We start from the raw sequence: 18,352 nt of genomic DNA on the forward strand, positions 1-18,352 counted from the left end.
TAGGTCATCTTAAAGTCCTTTGCAATCTTCTTTCTACCCTTGTGCCAGATCAACTGGTTTCAATACTCTATTTCCTGCTTGTAAGGAGAGAAATTAGTATTCTAGTTATTTTTATCATCTATATAAACATTTTAAATCTTTAATTTTATACCTGTAAAAATGTTTAGTCAGAAAACTTATAACACTGACGTATATGTACAATCATCCACATTATTCTTTAAAGATTAACTTTATTAAGTATGATTTGTGTTTTAATTATAGCTACTATAACTAAATAGCATGACTGGGTGACTTAAACAATAAGCATTCAGGTCTCACAAATATGGACATTGGTAAGCCCAAAATCAAGGTGTAGGCAGATTCGGTGTTTGGTGAGGGCACTCTTCCTGGTTTGCTAACAGATGTCTTGTTATGTCTTCATATGTTTTCTTGGGGGGAGAGGACTCTTTTTTTCTTCTCATATAAGGGCACTTATTTCATCAAGGGGCTCCATCCTCATGACCTCATCTAAATCCAATTACCTTTGAAGGCCCCACCTCCAAAACAGGGATTATGATTTCAACATGTGAATTTTGGGGAAATGCTAACATTGATTCCATAGCGGTTTGCATTCACAAAATGCACCCATTTTAAGTGTACACTTTGAGATTTGATAAATGCATGTCCTCATATAGCCATATTATATTAAAAAATAAAGAGCATTTCTATCATTCTAAAAAGTTCCCTTGTGTCTCTTTTCAATCAATCCTAACCTCTATCCCTGACTACAGGCAAACACTGATCTACTTTATATCATTTCCAATAATATGTTTTCTCTAAGGTTTTGTATAAATCTACCTGGTTTGTTTGGCCCAGTGTTTCACCATTAAGTATGATGCTCACTGTAGGGATTATTTTTGTAGATGGCTTTTATCAGTTGGAGGGAGATCTTTTCTATTCCTTGTCTGCTAAGAGTAGTTGGCATAAATAAGTGGTGAAATTTATCAAATGCTTTTTCTGTTTCTGCACAGAAAACCATTTCTTTTTCCCCTTCATTGTGTCAAATTATATCAATTTTCAAACATTAAATTAATTTTGTTTTACTTAGATAAAACCCATTTGGTCATGATGTATTATCCTTTATATTGCTGTATTTAGTTTACTAGAATTGTTAGTTTTGCATTTATTTTCATAAAGAATATTGGTTTGTACTCTTCTTTGATAGTAATGTGAGAGCATTGCTAGTTTTATGAAATGAGGTGGGAAATGTGTTATGCTCTTCTATTTTCTGAAACAATTTGTTTAGGATTGATATTTCTTCCTTGAATATTCAGTGAAACCCAACATTGACACTATCTGGATTTGGAGCTGTTGGGGGAAGGCTTTCAAATGAATTTTCAATTTCTTTGATAGATATGCTTAGATACGTGTGGGTTATCTATTACTTAGTGAAGCCTGTGAGTTTGTTTCAAGGGATTTGTTCATTTAAAATATGGTGCTGAATTTATTGACATAAAATTATCAATATCCTTTTCATGTTTTAGTGCCCATAGTGATGTTCACTTTTTCATTTTTGATAATGACAATTTATAACCTCTTTTTCTGAATCGGTTGGGCTAGAGTGTTTTCAATTATATTGATTATATTTGAGAAATCTTGTTTGTATCCTTGATTTCTTTCCATCCTTCCTGCCTTCCTCCCTCTCTTCCCCCTCTTCTCCCTCTGTTTTCTTTCTTTCCTTCTTACATTTTCCATATTATTGATTTGTAATCTTTGCTAACTTGGGGGCTAATTTGTTATAGTTTTACTTATGTCCCAAGGTGGAGGCTTAGATTACTGATTTGACATCTTGCATTTTTTTCATTTAAGCATTTATGGTATTTTCTAAGCACTATTTTCATAACTTCTTAGCACTATTTTAGCTGCATTTTTATATTGATTTTTAAAAATTTATCTTTGTTACTTGTACTACTTTTAATTTGGTGTGTTGCTCTATTTTCAAATATGTAGGAATTTTCTAGATGTTTTTGTTCTAATTTCTAACTTAATTTCTGTATAGTCAAGGATCACATTCTGTATGAGTTCTGCATTTTAAAACTGGGAATTTTTTGAGCAAGCATATGGTTTATCTGAGTGAGTGATTTGAAAAGAATGTGTATTCTTGAATATTTTTTCATAAATATGATTCATAACAAGTCAGTTGAGTTATTCAGGTCATATATGTCTATACTATCTATTTCACCAATGGTTGCTAAGACTATATCTTATACTCAATAATTGCATATTTGTCCATTTTTTTCCAGCCCTGTCAGTTCTTTTTTCATGTAATTTGAAGTTTTATGTTCATAGACATTTGGGAGTATTATATTTTCTTGGTTAATTATATATAAAATATTCCTATGCAATGGAATATTATTCAGCCATGAAGAATAATATTATGGCATTTGCACATAAATGGATGGAATTGGAGTATATGATGCTAAGTGAAGTAAGTCAATTCCAAAAAATTCAAAGGCTGAATGTTCTCCCTGATAAGTAGGTGATGATATATAATGGGGGTGGGGGGTTGAGAGAAGAATAAAGGAACTTTAGATTATATAGAGGGAAATGAGAGGGTGGATGGGGCAGGGGTATGAAAGGTAGTGGAATGAGACAGACATCATTACCCTATGTAAATGTATGATTACACAAATGGTATGAATCTACATTGTACACAACCATAGAAATGAGAAGTTTTACCCCATGTGTGTACAATGAATCAAAATGCACTCTGTAAAAATAAAAAATAAAAGAAAAAGAAATAAATGACTGAGTTGATTACAATAGGAAGTACATGAACAAGCTTCCAAAGAGTATATGGGGTAGGATAGATATATTAATAACCATATAGACACTTCACCTTTCTTAAACATAGTGTTTCATGGTATATGATTTTTCATTCTTTAACTTTTGAACAATCTGCACTTATGTTAAAATAACATTTTATTCACCTATTGGTAAGCCTTGCTTTTCCTTCTGGTTTCACAAAGTCTGCCTTTTATTTGGAAAGATTAGACTATTCACATTTAATGTAATCATGTATATGACTGAATTTAATTATACCATCTTGGTACTACTTTTCTTTGTTTTACCCTCTTTTTATACCTTCTTTCAGACTAATTGAGATTTTAGTTCCCACTATTAGCCTATTATTTGTTATCTCTGAGCCACTGTTCTAGAACTGGGGATGGAACTGGTATCCATGCTCAATAAGCAGGGTATTAGGTAAGTGTGGGAGCCTCTTTTTTTCTTTTTTGCTTTTCCTAATGTGGAAAGCAGAATGGACTGAGGGCAAAAATAATCCCACTGTTCTTGGACTTCCATTCTTGGTAGAGCCTCCCTGTTGTGAATCAGGGAAGAGTAGAAGGGAGCTCAAGACCTTCAGTTACACTTCTCCAGAATTTAGCTTCTGAAACTTGGAACTAGACATGAGAAATACTGATAGTTCTTCCCAGTAAAGAATCATTCACTTTTGCTGGCAACTAAGGAGAGAGGGATTCTTGTCATTTTGGTCACACCCACTTATTATGGAATCTCCATCACCTTGAGTTGGAAGGAGGAAGGGGACTGATCATGACTTAAGTGCCACAAATTTTTGTTTTTACTGATACTTCATCTATTTTCTTAAATAATGTTACCTCATTTGCTGTATGCTCTTATAACCATCTCTAGAGATATTAAATGATTTTTAAAAAGAAATAATATTTACCAGTTTGGGTTGTTTCACTAGAGAATAAGTCTGCAGAATTCCTTATGTTGCCATTCTGGATGTGGAACTCCTATTTGTTTCTTTAAAAATATTGGCCACTTTTCACTTTATTATGTTCACCTTTTTTTCTCAAATACATGAATAATAGTTATGATAACCATTTTCACTTTCTTGTAGCTAATTCATCTATCTCAATTATTCAAGTTCTATTTTTGTTGACTTGTTTTTCTCCAGATTATGGATCATTTTTTCTTACTAAAATGACCAGGGCATTTTACTCATGTTTTATTATAGGTTATATGGTTTGGTTTCATGTTTTTTTATGTTTGGGTTTTGTTGTCTTCCTTTAAGGAGTTTTATTTTAGTTAGCAATTTAATTACTTCAGTATATTGATTGTTTTGATACTATTTTTTAAAAAGTTTTATAAAGGCAAATCTAGGAATAGTTTCACTCTACTATCAAGATATGGCTTTGGGGGTGATTTTATACTGCATGCCTTGAGTGATCAATGAGGAATATCCATTCTAGTTTATAGGAACTCAGTGCTGCATATCTGACCTCTAGTGACAAATCAGTTCATGACTTCTAAGTTGTACTTAGCTTGGCCTTAATGTTTCAGTGTATACGTGTAAATTTTATTACTTATTTATTTTAAGTCATTTTTTAACAAACTGCATTTTGATTTATTGTACACCAATGGGGTACAATTTTCATTTCTATGGTTGTGCACAATGTAGATTCATACCGTTTGTGTAATCATACATGTACATAGGGTAATGATGTCTGTCTTATTCCATGATTTTTCATACCCCCTCCCTCTGATTTCCTTCTACATAATCTAAAGGTCCTTTATTTCCTCACCCCCCACCCCCAACCCCCATTATATATCATTGTACACTTATCAGGGAAAACATTCACCCTTTGTTTTTTTTGGGGGATTGGCTTATTTCACTTAGCATGAGCTTCTCCTATTCTGTCCATTTACCTGCAAATGCCATATTATTCTTTATGACTGAATAATATTCCATTGTGTGTATGTCTACCACATTTTCTTTATCCATTCATCTGTTGAAGGGCATCTAGGTTGATTCCACAGTTTAGCTATTGTGAATTGAACTGCTATTAACATTGATGTAGCTATATCTCTGTAGTATGCTAATTTTAAATCCTTTGGGTATAAACTGAGGAGTGGGATAACTGGGTCAAAAGGTGGATCCATTCCAAGTTTTCTAAGGAATCTCCACACTGCTTTCTAGAGTGGTTGCACCAACTTGCAACTCTACCAGCAGAGAAAAGAGCCTGTTCAACAAATGGTGCTAGAAAAACTGGAAATCTGTATGCAGCAAAATGAAACTAAACCCCTATCTCTCACCCTGCACAAACTCAACTCAAAATGGATCAAGGACTTAGGAATCAGACCAGAGACCCTGCACCAAATAGAAGAAAAAGTAGGCCCAAATCTTCATCATGTTGGCTTAGGACCAGACTTCTTTAACATGACTCCCAAAGCACAAGAAATCAAAGCAAGAATCAATAAATGGGATGGACTCGAGCTAAAAAGTTTTTTCTCAGCAAAGGATACAATCAATGTGAAGAGAGAGCCTACAGAGTTGGAGAAAATATTTTCTAAACACACTTCAGATAGAGCATTTATCTCCAAAATTTATAAAGAACTTACAAAACTTTACACCAAAAATACAAAGAACCCAATCAATAAATGGGCCAAGGAACTGAACAGACACTTCACAGAAGAAGACATACAGGTGATTAATAAATTTTATTTAATAATAAAGGGAACTTTTGTGAATTTCTGAAGCTCTTTATCTCTGTGTAGCTACCTACTCCTCAGAAATCTGTTCTGAACCTCCCAATTACCTCTCTGAACTATCATCTCAACTCAGTCCACTGTGCTCTATATTTGACCAGTGTCCTACTCTAATCCTGAGAAGTCTATGCTCAATGCCTAAAAACAGGTATTTAATATTGTATCCAGTTTTTAGCTTTTTGTACTGGAAAGGTAATGATGGTTCCTGAAGTCCATCATAACCGGAAGTGAAATTCTTGAAGTTTGTTTTTAGGCTTTGCTAGCATGGATCTAGAACACCTTTTACTCTTAGGCTAATGTAACCTACCACTATAGAATGAAATTTCTGAGATCACTACTGAGACCTAGAGTGCTCAAGGAAGTCTCTTCACTCTACCTGCACAGAACTTGAATATTGTCCAGTTAAATGTGAGTTCTGAGAAGTGTTAAGTAATTGTTCACTATAAGTGCCAATAACAACATTTTGGTAAACAATGAACTGCATATACAACAGTAGTCCTCTAAGATTATAACGGAGCTGAAAAATTCCTATTGCCTAGTGAATCTATAGCTGAATAAGAGGCAAGAAAATGGGAAACTTGGGGAGGAGAAAAAGAACAACATTCATAGTGAAGTGTTAAGCAAAAACTTTTACAAACTTTAATAAGCTTCTTTGAATGTTTGGAAACATGGACCCAATACCAAATGGCTTCCATTAATAGAGGGAAATGTTCATGGTATATTTTTTGCTTACAAGCAAATCTATGATGGAAAAAAGAAAACAAAACACTGTGGATGTATTTCTGAAAAGAGTGACATTTCCTCCCCAGCACCACCCCAAAAAAATGACATTTCCTCAGAAAGAGCCTCAGGGTAGTCCTTTAGGAGATATTACAGAAGAAAGCATTGTTGTTGCAGGAGATGACAGCTTCCTTCACATTTTTTTCCCCAAAGACCTTCCTGTGGGGTGAGATGTGAAGGTAGAAGACAGTGGTATTGATGTCCCTGAACCTGTACTGACCTATACTAATATGTGTATTGGTGGCTTAGTTTTTAACAAAAAAATAATCTTAAAACAGAAAAGCTTATAGAATAAGAATATAAAGATTTTTAAAAATTCTCATACATGACAGTGTATTTTGACATATCATACATACATGGAGTATAACTTCACATTGTGATTGTACATGATGTGGAGTTACATTGGTCATACATTCATATATGAACATATGGAAGTTATGTTAGATTCATTCTACTGTCTTTCCTATTCCCATCCTTCCTCCCTTCCCTTCATTCCCTTTTGTCTAATCCACTGAACTTTTATTCTTCTCTCTCCCCACCTATTGTGTCAGTATCCACCTATCAGAACATTTGGCCTTTGGTTTTTTTCAGATTGGCTTATTTTATTTACCATGATAGTCTCCAGTTCCATCCATTTGCCAGCAAATGCCATAATTTCATTCTTTTTAATGACTGAGTAATATTCCACTGTATATATGTAACACATTTTCTTTATCCATCAATTGAAGGGCATCTAGGTTGGTTCCACAATCTAGGTATTATGATATATATGTTGAATAGAATTGGTGAAAGTGAGCATCCCTGTCTTGTTCTAGTTCTTAGAGGGAATGCTTTCAGTTGTTCTCCATTGTAAATGATCTTGGCATTGGGTTTAATATATATATATATAGCTTTTATTATGTTGAGTTATGTTCCTTCAATTCCTATTTTTTAGTGTTTTAAACATGAATTGATGCTGTATTTTGTCAAATACTTTTCTGCATCTATTGAGATAATCATGTGATTCTTGTCTTTATTGATGTGATGAATTACATTTATTGATTTCCATATGTTGAACCAACCTTGCATCTCTGCTATAAACCCCACTTGATCATGGTGCACTATCTTTTAAATGTTTTTGTATGCAATTTGCCAGAGTTATATTGAGAATTTTGCATGTATGTTCATCAGGGATATTGGTCTGAAATTTTCTTTCCTTGATGTGTCTTTGTCTGGTTTTGGTATAAGGGTGATACTAGCTTCATAGAATGACTTTGGAAGGATTTCCTCCTCTTCATTTTTATGGAATAATTTGAGGAGGATTGGTGTTAGTTCTTTGAAGATCTGTAGAACTCAGCTGAGAATTCATATGATCCTGGGCTTTTCTTTGGTAGGCTTTTGATGGCATCTTCAATTTAATTGCTTGAAATATATCTGTTTAAATTTTCTATGTCTTGCTGGTTCAATTTGGGTAGGTCATATGTCTGAAGAAATTTGTCAATGTCTTCAAGATTTTCTATTTTATCAGAGTATAAATTTTCAAACTATGTTCTGATTATATTTCAGTAGTGTTCATTGTGATATTTCCTTTTTCATAAATTTTAGTAATTTGAGTTTTCTGTTTTTCCTTGTTAGCTTGGTTAAGGGTTTATCAATTTTTTTGCAATCAACTTTTGTTTTGGATTGTTTCAATTTTATTGATTTCAGCTCTGATTTTAATTATTTTGCCTTATATTGGTGTTGATTTGTTTTTCTAGGGCTTTGCATTGTAATGTTCAGTTCATTTATTTGTTGACTTTCTATTTTAATAAATGAGCTCAGTTTAGTGAACTTACTTCTTAGCACTGCCTTCATAGTGTCCAAGATTTTGGTATGTTGTATCACTGTTCTCATTTACCATAATTATTTTTATTTCATCCCTGATTTCTTAAGACATTTTTGAACATCTGTACAAATTTGTATTAAATTGTGTTACTACATAAGACTGAATGTTTAAAGATTTAAAAAATTTATAACATAAAAATAACACTAAGCTAAGCTTAATTTATTGGAGAAAGGAAAATATTTTTGTATACATCTAGTATAGTCTCCAGTATAGTGTAATTATCATGACTACATTGCTGTACAGTAATGTCCTAGGCCTTTACATTCACTCACCACCCATTTGGTGTCTCACCCAGAGCAATTTCTAGCCCTGAAACTCGATTAATAACTGTACTGTACCAGTGTATTACTTTTATATTCTATTTTACTGTACTTTTCTATGTTTAGATACACAAATACTTATTGTATTAACAATTGCTTATAGTATTCAGTACAAAATGATGTTCAGGCAACTATCCTGGAAACAGTAGGCTATACCATATAGCCTAGGTGTATAGTAGGCTACACAATCTAGGTTTGTGTAAGTACACTATGAGATGTTTGCATAAAAATGAAATGAAGAAATACGTTTCTCAGAACATATTCTCATTAAGTGACACACTACCATCCTGTTCTGTGTTGGGCCTCATGGAGTTTCACCCTATCCATGTACTAGTCATCATCAGAAAAAAAATGTGTAGATCAATGTGCTAGTCATTTTTTCTGCATAGAAATGGAAGGAAAAGCAAATATGAGATGCTCAAAGTTAATCTCAATTCATGGATTTAAGTCCAGGAATATAAAATATTTTACAGAGAGCAGTGGAAAATAGTCAAGAATATAAATAAAGCTGGATTAGTTTCAATTTCACAACTGTGTCAAGAGTTTATTCGCATCTCTTCTTTTTTTATTGTAAACAAATGGGATACATGTTGTTTCTCTATTTGTACATGGTGTAAAGGCATACCATTTGTGTAATCATAAATTTACATAGGGTAATGTTGTTTGATTCATTCTGTTATTTTTTTTCCTTCCCCCCACCCCACCCATCCCTCTTTTCCCTCTATACAGTCCTTCCTTCCTCCATTCTTGCCACCCTCCTTAACCCCAACCCTAAACCTAACCCTAACCCTAACGCTAACCCCTCCCACCCCCCATTATATGTCCTCATCCGCTTATCAGCGAGATCATTCGTCCTTTAGTTTTTTGAGATTGGCTTTTGCATCTATTCTTGATGAAGTTGTAGTTTTTTTTAGTAAGAGCTGTATAATAATTGGATTTAATGTTTTGCCTCAAATGCCTATAAGTTCAGGTTGAAATTTATTGTTCATACTTACAGTATATATATATACATATATATATATATATATATATATATATATACACATACCATTTTCCACTTCTGGTAAAATGAACTACAAATATACCCTATGCACTTTCAAATACCTGGTCTTATTATATTAAGTAATCTAATTTTATATCTATATCTGGCTACTTACATTTTCAATTGTTTTATCTGAGGTATTGGACATTTCAGAACTAAATAATAAAAATGATAAAAGTTAGTAAATATAGAAGGTAGGGTATGATTTTGAGTTCGTGAAGAGGTAGGAAATATTTTGCATAACATTTATCCAGTTGCTTATCCTCTATCTCTGCAGTTTCCAGATGTCCATCAGCATACTGTAATTTTGGAGCTCATGGCCCCACTGGGCATGCTGAAATTTATATTACAAAATCCAACGGATATTTTTGAGACTTTATTTTACTCTTTCTGGAGTGCTCAGGGCTACTGATCACACTGCTCCTTATAGAAATTCTACTTCGTTGGCTTCTAAAATACCATTTTCTCCTGGTTCTCCCGGTTCTCCCAGATTAGTCTCTGACTGCCTCTTTGTCTTTGACTTTTCAGAGTCTGTATTGACTGATTTAGTTTTGGCTATTTTAGTTTGTCAGTGTGTCATCTTTGGCTTACTTTACTTAGACATTCATACATTCCTTGACTAGCCTCATTCATTTGGTTACACTCTTACTATAAGCAAACAATTTCCAAAACATACAGTGCAAGCAAATTTCTTTCCTGAGTTCCAGATTCAGATGTAGTAATGTTCAGACTTATCTCATTTAGCAACCCTACAAAGAGAATCTAATTTCTCTCCTCCTCCCTGTACCATAAAAAGAAGCTGTTTCTTACTGGAAGGAAGGTTATTTATCTACATAATAAATTATTAGGGAGTAGAGAAAAAAATAAGGCAGAAACCTGAGAAGGATGAAGAACTGTTCACTTTCCTTAAGGGTGTAAGATTTTAGGATCTCAGGAAACTTGTGGTATATGGATAATTGATAGAAAGAGAAAAAAATATATATAGACTGCCATGGATTGTATATTGGAATGTCCTTTGAAGACTTAAAGTGAATAAACTAGTTTTAGCTATTAAATTAATAATTAAAAAAAAACAATTCATGCAGAGACCCAGTCACCTGCCCTCCCCTATGAAGATCTATTATGATTAAACATACGAATATTTAATTGTTAATGAACTTCTCTAATGGGCATGTTCAAGATTTAACTTGTCAAGCTGAACTCAGTAGCCATATAGTATTATATACTATTATAGCCATATAATAGTACAGATTATAGAAGTGAACTTACTGAGTTTGAACTTATTTATATCATTTAATATCTGAAAGGACTTGAATACTTCTGAATATATTTATGCATCAATTTTTATCAGTTAAAGGATTATACAAGTGCCTACCACAGAGGACTGCTAAAATGAATGATTGAGTTTATTTGTAAAGCACTTAAAATAGTACCTGATGCCTAGTAAATAATAAATGTATTAAATGAATAAAACACAAATCTTTACATTCATCCTCACACTTTTCTTCTTCCACTGATCACCATCTCAGTGAATAAAAACACCTGACAGTTTATGCCAGCAAATCAGATATCAACCTTGACCCCATCTTGCTCATTCCTCACCGCTGATCATCTGCCAAGTATTAATTATATGTCCTCAATATTATCTCCTACCACTGGGCACTAGGAATACAACAATGATCAGAAGTCTAGAAAATTTCTCTGGCAGAAACTATGGTTTAAAAGAGGATGACTGACATTGCACAACTGATTACAAATGTCATGTTCTCTTTTGGGTAATATGGCTATAAAGTTGACTGCTTCATTCCTTCATGAATTCACAGTGTAGAAGAGCAACTGACACACAATGTGGAAATTACTAAGTAATCTTGTGATCAGTGAATGAATGGAGAGATTTACAAAAAGCAGTAGAAATTCAGCAGCCCACACAACCAAGTCTTCCTGAATTGCCTTTTAGTCACATAGATTTTCCCAGAGGGGCTGATTTTTTTTTTTTTTTTTGGCGGGGGGATCAGGAAGGAAATAGTTTATTACATGGCAAAGTAAGTAAAAACTATTCCAGGGGTAGGACATGATATGAACAAAGATATTCATTCATGAAAAACAATTGTTTTAAAGAGTTACAGGATAATTTCTATGGGATTGCAGCGTAAGGATGGAAGAAGAGGCAGAGGAAGTGAGTGGTGTTGGAGTATGATGGTAAAGATCCTTCTGACAGACTGAGGAATTTGGTCTTAACCTCCAAGCAATAAGTTCTGCCAGAAGATTCTTAGCAGCAGAATGGAGCACTTCCACCATGATGCTTCCTTGATGAAACAGGATTAGGTTAACATTGCCTTATTCTATTTTCAAAAATGCAGCATAACCTAGAAATTTTAATCTGATTAAATGCTTATAAAGCTACTCAATTGGATGTATGGAACTCACATTTTAAACTTTTCAGATATTGTTGAAAAGAAAATCAAAACCAAACAACAATCAATCTGCAACGATTGACTCTCATATTATTCATTCTCATATAAAATTTCTAATTTTATTGTTTCAGTTTTAATATTTGTCTTTCTTTCCTTCTCATTCTCAAGCAAGAGATCTTAGTCCTGCCCCAGAATTTCTCATCTTTTAAAAGATTTCACTCTCAGCTTACATCTGAAACCTGGGAGTCATCTACAACATCTCTCCCTCCCTTCCACCTCATGTTGCATTCATCAGTAAGTTTTACTGATTCTACCTGCAAAATCTGTCTCATCTACACCCTTTTCTTCATTTATATCAGAATCTTTCATCTACACCATTGCAATAGTTTCTTGACTGTCTACCCTTAACACCTATGATGTTCCTATAAGCACAGGCAAAGGAATTTTCTAAAAATGTAAATTAAATCATGAATTTTCCAGCTTATACTTGTTGATGACTTTCTATTTTCTTTATTTTTATTGTAAACAAATGGGATACATGTTGTTTCTCTGTTTGTACATGGCGTAAAGGCATACCATTTGTGTAATCATAAATTTACATAGGGTAATATTGTTTGATTCATTCTGTTATTTTTTTCCCTTCCCCCCACCCCTCCCACCCCTCTTTTCCCTCTATACAGTACTTCCTTCCTCCATTCTTGCCCCCCTCCCTAACCCTAACTCTAACACTAACACTAACCCTTCCCACCCCCATTATGTGTCATCATCCACTTATTAGCGATATCATTCGTCCTCTGGTTTTCTGAGATTGGCTTATCTCACTTAGCATGATACTCTCCAATTTCATCCATTTGCCTGCAAATGCCATAATTTTATCATTCTTTATGGCTGAGTAATATTCCATTGTATATATATATATATATATATATATATATATATATATATATATACCACAGTTTCTTTATCCATTCATCAATTCGAAGGGCATCTAGGTTGGTTCCACAATCTGGATATTGTGAACTGAGCAGCTATGAACATTGATGTGGCTGTATCTCTGTAGTATGCTGATTTTAAGTCCTTTGGGTATAGGCCAAGGAGTGGGATAGCTGGGTCAAATAGTGGTTCCATTCCAAGTTTTCTAAGGAGTCTCCACACTGCTTTCCAGAGTGGCTGCACTAAATTGCAGCCCCACCAGCAATGTACGAGTGTACCTTTCTCCCCACATCCTCGCCAACACCTGTTGTTGCTTGTATTCTTGATAATCGCCATTCTAACTGGCATGAGATGGAATCTTAGGGTGGTTTTGATTTGCATTTCTCTTATTACTAGAGATGTTGAACATTTTTCCATATGTTGTTGATTGCTTGTACATCTTCTTCTGTGAAGTGTCTATTCATTTCCTTAGCCCATTTGTCAATTGGATTATTTGCATTCTTGGTGTAGAGTTTTTTGAGGTCTTTATAGATTCTGGAGATTAGCGCTCTATCTGAAGTATGATTGGCAAAGATTTTCTCCCACTCTGTAGGCTCTTTCTTCGCATTGCTGATAGTTTCCTTTGCTGAGAGAAAGCTTTTAGTTTGAATCTATCCCAGTTGTTGATTCTTGCTTTTATTTCTTGTGCTATGGGAGTCCTGTTGAGGAAGTCTGGTCCTAAGCCGACACGTTGAAGCTCTGGACCTACGTTTTCTTCTATAAGATGCAAGGTCTCTGGTCTGATTCTGAGGTCCTTAATCCATTTTGAATTTAGTTTCGTGCATGGTGAGAGACATGGGTTTAGTTTCATTCTGTGCATATGGATTTCCAATTCTCCCAGCACCATTTGTTGAAGAGGCTGTCTTTTCTCCATTGCATATTTTTGGCACCTTTGTCTAGTATGAGAAAATTGTATTTATTTGGGTTTGTGTCCGTGTCCTCTATTCTGTACCATTGATCCACCTTTCTATTTTGGTACCAATACCATGCCGTTTTTGTTACTATTGCTTTGTAGTAGAGTTGAAGATCTGGTATTGTGATACCCCCTGCTTCACTCTTTCTGCCAAGGATTGCTTTAGCTATTCTGGGTTTTTTATTCTTCCAGATGAATTTCATAATTGCTTGCTCTATTTCTGTAAGGTACATCATTGGGATTTTAATTGGAATTGCATTGAATCTGTATAGAACTTTTGGTAGTATGGCCATTTTGACAATATTAATTCTTCCTATCCAAGAACATGGGAGATCTTTCCATCTTCTGAGGTTTTCTTTAATTTCTTTCCTTAGTGTTCTGTAGTTCTCATTGTAGAGGTCTTTCACCTCTTTTGTGAGATTGATTCCCAAGTATTTTTATTTTTTTTGATGCTATTGTGAATGGCGTAGTTTTCCTAATTTCTCTTTCTGAAGATTCATCGCTTATGTATAAAAATGCCTTAGATTTATGTGCATTGATCTTATATCCCACTACTTTACTGAATTCACTTATGAGTTCTAAAAGTTTTCTGGTGGAATTTCCTGGTTCCTCTAAGTATATAATCATATCATCAGCAAATAGGGATAGTTTGAGTTCTTCTTTTCCTATTCATATCCCTTTAATTTCTTTGGTCTGTCTAATTGCTCTGGCTAGAGTTTCAAGGACGATATTGAAAAGAAGTGGTGAAAGAGGGCAATCCCTGCCTTGTTCCAGTTTTTAGGGGGAATGCTTGAAGTTTTTCACCATTTAGAATATTAGCAGCCATGGGCTTAGCATAGATGGCCTTTACAATGTTAAGGAATGTTCCCACTATCCCTATTTTTTCTAGTGTTTTGAGCATGAAGGGGTGCTGTATTTTATCAATGCTTTTTCTGCATCTATTGAAATAATCATGTGATTCTTGACTTTAAGTCTATTGATATGGTGAATTACATTTATTGATTTCCTGATGTTGAACCCACCTTGCATCCCTGGGATGAAACCCACTTGATTACGGTGCACTATCTTTTTAATATGTTTTTGTATGTGATTTGCTAAAATTTTGTTGAGAATTTTTGCGTCGATGTTCATTAAGGATATTGGTCTGAAATTTTCTTTCCTCGATGTGTCTCTGTCTGGTTTAGGTATCAGGTTAATATTGGCTTCATAGAATGAGTTTGGGAGGGTTCCCTCCTCTTCTATTTCATGGAATAGTTTGAGGAGTATTGGAATGAGCTCTTCTTTAAAGGTTTTGTAGAACTCGGAGGAGAACCCATCTGGTCCTGGACTTTTCTTTGTTGGTAGGCTTTTTGATCACTTCTTCTATTTCATTACTTGAAATTGATCTATTTAAATTGTGTATTTCCTACTCGTTCAGTTTAGGCAATTCATATGTCTCTAGAAACCTGTTGATGTCTTCGAAATTTTCTATTTTGTTGGAGTATAGGATTTTCAAAATAACTTCTAATTATGTTTTGTATTTCAGTCGTGTCTGTTGTGATATTTCCTTGTTCATTCCGAATTTTAGTGATTTGGGTTTTCTCTCGTCTTCTCTTTGTTAGTGTGGCTAAAGGTTTATCAATTTTGTTTATTTTTTCAAAGAACCAACTATTTATTCTGTCAATTTTTTGTATTGTTTCTTTTGTTTCAATTTCGTTGATTTCAGCTCTGAGTTTAACTATTTCCTGTCTTCTACTACTTCTGGTGTTGCTCTGTTCTTCTTTTTCTAGGGCTTTGAGCTGTAGTGTTAGATCATTTATTTGTTGAGTTTTACTTCTTTTATTGAATGTGCTCCATGATATAAATTTTCCTCTAAGTACTGCTTTCATAGTGTCCCAGAGATTTTGATATGATGTTTCTTTGTTCTCCTTTACCTCTAAGAATTTTTTAATTTCCTTCCTAATATCTTCTATTATCCATTCATCATATAGTAGCATATTGTTTAATCTCCAGGTGTTGAAGTAGTTCCTGTTTTTTACTCTTTCATTTATTTCTAACTTCAATCCATTATGATCTGATAAAATACAAGGTAGTGTCTCTGTCTTCTTGTATTTGTTAACATTAGCTTTGTGGCATAATATATGGTCTATTTTAGAGAAGGATCCATGTGCTGCTGAGAAGAAAGTGTATTCGCTCTTGGTTGGATGGTATATTCTATAAATGTCCGTTAAGTCTAAATTATTGATTGTGTTACTGAGATCTATGGTTTCTTTGTTCAATTTTTGTTTGGAAGATCTGTCCAGTGGTGAGAGAGGCGTGTTAAAATCACCTAGTATTATTGTGTTAAGGTCTATTTGGTTTCTGAAATTGAGAAGGATTTGTTTGACATACATGGATGAGCCACTGTTTGGGGCATAGATGTTTATGATTCTTATGTCTTGCTGATTTATGCTTCCCTTAAGTAGTATGAAATGTCCTTCTTTATCCCTTCTGACTAACTTTGGCTTGAAGTCCACATTATCTGAAATGAGGATGGACACTCCAGCTTTTTTGCTGAGTCCATGTGCATGGTATGTTTTTCCCCATCCTTTCACCTTTAGTCTATGGATATCTCTTTCTATGAGGTGAGTCTCTTGCAGGCAACATATTGTTGGATCTTTCTTTTTAATCCAATCTGCCAGTCTATGTCTTTTGATTGATGAATTCAGGCCATTAACATTCAGGGTTATTATTGAGATATGATTTGTATACCCGGCCATTTGGTTCATTTTTTAAATTTTATTTATTTACTTATTTATTTATTTTTGACACGACTTGGTTCCTCTTTTATTTGACAATTCCTTTAGGATAATTCCTCCTTTGTTGATTTGCTTCTTTGTTTTTAATTTCTTCCTCATGGAATATTTTGCTGAGAATGTTCTGTAATGCTGGCTTTCTTTTTGTAAATTCTTTAGCTTTGTTTATCATGGAAGGAGTTTATTTCATTGTCAAATTTGAAGGCAAGTTTGCTGGTATAAGATTCTTGGTGGCATCCATTTTCTTTCAGGGCTTGAAAAACGTAGTTCCAGGCCCTTGTAGCTTTTAGGATCTGGATTGAAAAATCTGCTGATATCCGTATTGGTTTCTCCCTGAATGTAATTTGGTTCTTTTCCTCTCACAGCCTTTAAAATTCTGTCTTTATTTTGTATGTTAGGTATTTTCATTATAATGTGCCTTGGTGTGGGTCTGTTGTAATTTTGTGTATTTGGAGTCCTATAAGTCTCTTGAACTTGATTTTCCATTTCATTGTTCAGATTTGGGAGATTTTCTGATATTATTTCATTGAATAGATTGTTCATTCCTTTGGTTTGTTTCTCTAAGCCTTCCTCAATCCCAATAAGTCTTAAATTTGGCCTTTTCATGATATCCCATAGTTCTTGGAGATTCTGTTCATGATTTCTTACCATCTTCTCTGTTTCATCAACTTTGTTTTCAAGGTTAAATATTTTGTCTTCAATATCTGAAGTTCTGTCTTCCAGGTGTTCTATCCTATTTGTTATGCTTTCTATGGAATTCTTAATTTGGTTTATTGTTTCCTTCATTTCAAGGATTTCTGTTTGGTTTTTTTTCAATATCTCTAACTCTTTATTGAAATGATCTTTTGCTTCCTGTATTTGCTCTTTTAAACTGTCGATTGATGCGATCATTTAATGCCTGCATTTGCTCTTTCATCTCATCATTCAGTGCCTGCATTTGCTCTTTCATCTCATTTGCTTCCCTAATCATTTTAATTATGTACATTCTGAACTCCCTTTCTGTCATTTCTTCTGCCATGCTGTCATTGGATTTTATTGATGTAACATCTAGATTTGTTTGGGGCATTTTTCTTCCCTTGTTTCTCATATTGTTCAGGTATCAGTGGACCGCTAAGTTATTGCAGATTTCCTCTATTGACTTGTAATGTTCCTGAGATTTCTAGAATATCCCCTCTTAACCTTCAGTAGCCTGCAGTCTTGGAGGAAGTTGATAATGCGGTGCTCCACAAGGATGCTGCCATCTTTAAGGGTGGTGGCCTTCAGGTGGGGTATATTCCCTGCTAGTGGGCAGAGGTGCCTTCCACTTGTTGATCAGTGGTCATCCAAAGGGGAAATAGGCTGTGGGCTGAGGCAAGGCCTGTTTGTGCCTGTGTCTCTGGTTTTACTGTCCCTGTGGGAAAACCTCACCCGGTAGGGAAGACTCACCCGGTGGGGATGTCTCGCTGGTCAGTTCCCCTCCTAGAGTTTGCCCTCAATCTACAACTACCACCTGGGCTGGGCTGCCTTCCTCTGCAATGTTCCCAGGGGCCTGGACCTACCTCCTGGGCCTGGGAGCCTCACCCTTCACAGACGAGTCCTCCTTAGGCTGCCTCTCCTCAGAGAATCTGCCCGCAGTCCTGGAACCTTCGCTCGCCTCTCAGCTTGTCTCTGTGCGGCTCTTTTCCGCCAAGAAGTGTTGCCTAGGTCCTGGGACCCTGCTCTGCACCTAATCGCCTGGCTA

The sequence above is a fragment of the Sciurus carolinensis genome, chromosome X (genome assembly GCF_902686445.1).
Source record: "Sciurus carolinensis chromosome X, mSciCar1.2, whole genome shotgun sequence".
In the NCBI taxonomy this organism is placed as follows: Eukaryota; Metazoa; Chordata; class Mammalia; order Rodentia; family Sciuridae; genus Sciurus; species Sciurus carolinensis.